Source organism: Apodemus sylvaticus, chromosome 5, assembly GCF_947179515.1.
Source record: "Apodemus sylvaticus chromosome 5, mApoSyl1.1, whole genome shotgun sequence".
Taxonomy (NCBI): Eukaryota; Metazoa; Chordata; class Mammalia; order Rodentia; family Muridae; genus Apodemus; species Apodemus sylvaticus.
Window position 1 is genome coordinate 51811383 of NC_067476.1, and position 4460 is coordinate 51815842.

The window sequence follows — 4460 nt, forward strand, 5'->3', positions numbered from 1 at the left end:
CACTGCCAAAACCGTCCCGCTAGGGGAACTCCTGCTGGGGCGTGGGGGGGAGGGGATGCTTCGGAGGGGTGTGGGCCTCTACAACGCGTCTGTAATGGGGTGTGTTTGTGTGCTGTGGGTTGGCGATTGCTTTCCAGGCAGATCCTAGGAGAGAACGGAGACTAGCTGTAAGGAGGCCTTCTTAGGCTGGTTTGGGTGTCAGGACACCGCGACGCAGCTAGACCAGGAAGACCTTGCTTGAGAGCCACACTCAACTCCCTCGACTGCAACGTGGAATGAGAAGGAAGAGCTGTGTACCTCTCAGGAAAAGATCGATCAGTCTTTTGATTCTCAAGCAATCTGAATTTTAAACAGTCTAAAGCCACTTGGCATTCCAATTCCCAGGAGGCAAAGGAGCAGGCTTGAGACTTTTGGGCAAGTGCGGGTGGCGTCTGGAGTGGGGCAGCTGCTCTCGGGCTCTGTGCTATCCGGGGTTTTTGAAGAGCAAAAGTGGCCGTTTTGCAATCCCAGGAGTTGAACGAGAAAGTTCCTAACAGGCGGGGGAGAGCAAACACTGAATTTCTTTTTTATACCTTTCTGCCTCTTCTGCCTGAGAACTGTTTGTAAACAAAGCTCCAACCTTCCAGCTCCCACCCCGCTTTCCCCGCCCCCAGTAAACCTGATACTTCCCTCAAACCTGCCCTACCAGTCTCGGAAATCCTTACTAGGCACGGATATTCATAATTTTCACAAGTGATCCTGAAAGCAAGCCGAGGAGGAAGACTTCTAAACGGTCCCATATTGCAGCCGGGTTGATGAGACCTGGGATGCCTACGCTCTCCTTTTGGCCTCTCCAAGCCGGGAGCCAGGAATTCTGGGCAGCCGCAGGGGTTTCTGTGCAAAAACCTGAACAGCGCGGGCTTGGGAGTGGAGCTGGGAGGTTCGGGAGCTCGGGCAGACCCGCAGCCGGCACTACGGAATTCAGTACCCTCACTTTTGCCCGAGTATGGGAATGTGAGGACGCCCCCCCTCCCCGCTCCTCGCGAGTGTGGAGCAGAGAAGGCCAGGCACCCCTTAGGTCCCACCCCGCCCCCGCTTCCCTGCTCTTGTCATATCCTGTCTTTGGCCTGATATTTTACTCGAGTAAATGGAAGGGGATTACAATGAAGATTTATGTGTGCTCTAAGCGCGGCTGGTTTCCCAGTGTAGGGAGCCGAAATCGCTGCTTCCCATTTCCATTTTTCATTCCTACTTTGGGGAGCGCAAGTTAGTGCAGGGGTGGGGTGGAGGGGTGAGCTTGTCTGCGCGGCGGCGGGCTGATCACAGGGCTTGGCGTCTCCGGGCGGGCTGGAGACTGTGAGAAAGGCTTGCCAACGCGTCGCCCCCGGCGGGGCTGGAGCCGGCCCCCACCCCCTGGAGCCCGGCTTTGTTTCTCTCCCAAGCCCACCCCTCCGCCTCCCCGCCCCCTTGCGTCTAGAGCGCGGGTGCATCTCAGCGACCTCTTTGGCCCCTCTTGTTCACGGGAACGCCCCCTTCCCCCTGGTCCCTGCACCCTCCTTTGCCCACTGCCAGGCGAAAGGCGCGTCGTGCCCCTGTACGACCCCGCCGCCGCCGAGTGCCAGGTTCGGTGACTCCGGCGAGTCTGTGGGGCCTCGGCCCACCCCGGAGAGGGGCCGCCCGCCCTCCGGGCTCCCAGGCTCGGCTCATGCCAAGGCCTGTTGCGTGATTCCAACTTGGGCTGACATTCCCTGCCCGGGGCGCTCCGGCGTAGGCCTCTTAATCATCTTGTCTGCTGCAGATCCTCGACACCAGCCAATTTACTGCCCCGTCTTTCCCGGCTGGTTTCAGAAGCCGGGGAGGGGAGTGTGCGCAAAGAAGGGGAGGGCATAACCTCAGGAGAAAGCCTGGTACCAGCTATTGGCGGGCAGGGGAACACACACATACACACATCGCAAAGTCGAATTTGGAAGTGAGGGAGTGTGGGGGGTTGAAATGGGGGTTTGGTAGGCAGTAGCTGCATAGGGAAGTTGCAAGTGCCAGGCCATTCTGAATTGTGCAACCAACCCCTTCATTTCCAGAGACCATCCCGGATCACTCTGAGCAGGGCCAACATCAGTTTGATCAGAAAACAGTATTCTCTTTAAGTTTCAGAAAGTCGCCTCCAGTTTTCGGTTGTTGTGCCCCTTCCTTCACCCAAATACGAGGTGAAGCCACATGGATGAGCCGCATAAACTGGAGCAGAAGATGCCTGAGATTTTAGCAAGCAGGATTTTCTGGTCTGTGCCCAACTTCCTCTCCAGTACAGGCTGATCCCTTGGAGGGAATGGTAGAAGCTCGAGCCACAAGTAGAAAAAGGACCAGAGCCTGTCTCCCCATCCCTAACCACTCAAGGAGAAATGACAAAGGTCTCTTAGTAATATCGCAGACTTAAGAGTAAAGCGCCGCTCCCCCCACCCCCACCCCCAATTTGGAGCATTGCGATAAAACAGTAATAGTAAATACAAAATTGCCAAAACGTATCCACTGCTTATCACATGCCGGGTGCTGTTACGTCATGGCCTCGTTAGGGGTTCATTAAGTTGCTCATTATCCTGAGCCATAGCTGTTATTTCTCCTATCGTAGAGATCTGCAAACTGCAACACGGACAGACTAAGAGGGTTGCCCAAGGTCACGTAGTCAGTGGTTGATGCTGAGCGCGCGCGCGTGTGTGTGTGTGTGTGTGTGTCTGTGTGTGTTGCTTCCAACAACAGACTCCAGTACATTCAGGGAAACAGGCTTTTAGTTTAGACCTATAGGAAATGCCAGAAAGTAGGGTCGTGTCCGAAGCGAAGAGCTGGTCATTTGAGGCCTGGAGTGGGAAGAGAAGTTGAGTGTTGCCTGGACCTTCCCTCCTGAAGAGTGTGAGGTGTAATGTGCATCATTCCACAGCAGTGGGCATCCATCTCGGCCTGACATGACTGAATTTTCGTGTTTGTGCCAGCATGTGTAACGGGAGTGTGTGCCCCGGGTGTGTTTGAAAGTGTGTGTGTGTGTGTGTGTGTGTGTACTAGCATAGCACTGTGTTCTGGGGTTGCCCAGCATTCCAAAGCAGCCAACCGTGCTTCACGAGAGTGACTCACTCACTGAGTTCTGCCATCAGCCCGCTCCCAAAGGGCCTCTGGGGGCAAATGGAGGGAGGGACCATTGTAGGAGTCTGATCCCAGACTGTGGCAGAGCTTAAATCCTGGACATTTGGTTGCCCGCGGCAGCTCGAGTGCACTGCACTGCCTGGCTAGCACTAAGGACGCGGTGGCGGCGGAGACCGCCCAGGCGCGGGGCGGTGGCGCCGGCGCCAGAGGGACCAGGCGGGCGGAGGCTGGAGCCGCCCGGTGCTGAGTGACTCACGCCGCCTTAGGCTGAAGAAACGCGCGCGGACTCGGGCGAGGGGGGAGGGGAGGAGCTGAACCCTTCACTAAAGCCGAGGTACTCCTCTAGGACTGTGAGCATCTCTTGGCCATTGCAGTCTCCGAAAGGTGCAATTGTGCAGTTTTGTTCATCCGATTCCGGGGCGAGGAAACCCTGACACCAAGGAAAAAGCACACACTCCAATGAAAACAATAATTTATTTTAAATAATCTCTTCATATTGTAAAATCAACATTAAGAGTATGTTGCTTTCATAATAAATAACCCCCAAATACCTTGCATTTCAAGAACAAAGACTTTAGGACAAGATAAAAACAAATTCAAATCAGTAGCTTAATTTAACTGAGAAAAATTTTCAAGGGGGAAAACATAGGGGCTGCTGGGATCACTGCTACGTCGCAGTTTTCACAAGTCGGGGGTAGTTTACAAAAAAGTCTGAAAAGATGAGAAATTTTATACAAATAAACGTGAGGAAATCTGCACAGACACCCTTATTTACAAACTCTGCATCGAAATTCGGGCTAATAGTCCTTAATTCATCTTAAAAAAGATAATTTAAACACATTTTTTTGCAGCGTCCACATATTAAAAAAATCAGTTTTTTTTTAAACATCAAAATGAGGTCATCCGCAAAGGCACCTAAACTTTTAAAAAAATAAAAATAAAAAAACTCCACTGGTGATGGACGAGGAGCTACGGGAGCGTTCCTGGGGAAAGTGGGAAGCGGGAAGGGTTGGGAGAGCTGGGAATTCTCCCCAATGAGCCCCCAGGAGGGGGAAAAGCCGGCGGAATCCCGGGGGTCACGGGTGTGTGTGATAGGGTGGGGTAGGACCCGGGGAGGTCAATAACCGAAGCCGACTGGAGCTGAGGCCTGGGGAAGGAGGGGAGAAAGGAGCCTCTGAGAGCCGAGAAGCCTCGAGGGCAGGGAAGGCGTCCCTGTGCCTGACCCCGTTCAGGGCCTGGAGAGACCAAGGACCCTGAGGATCGCGCTGAGGAGGCTGCGAAGGGGCGACAAGTCCGGGGATGGCCTAAAAGTGGCCGGGGCTCAGGTCGGAATTGAGACTAAGGACGCCGGG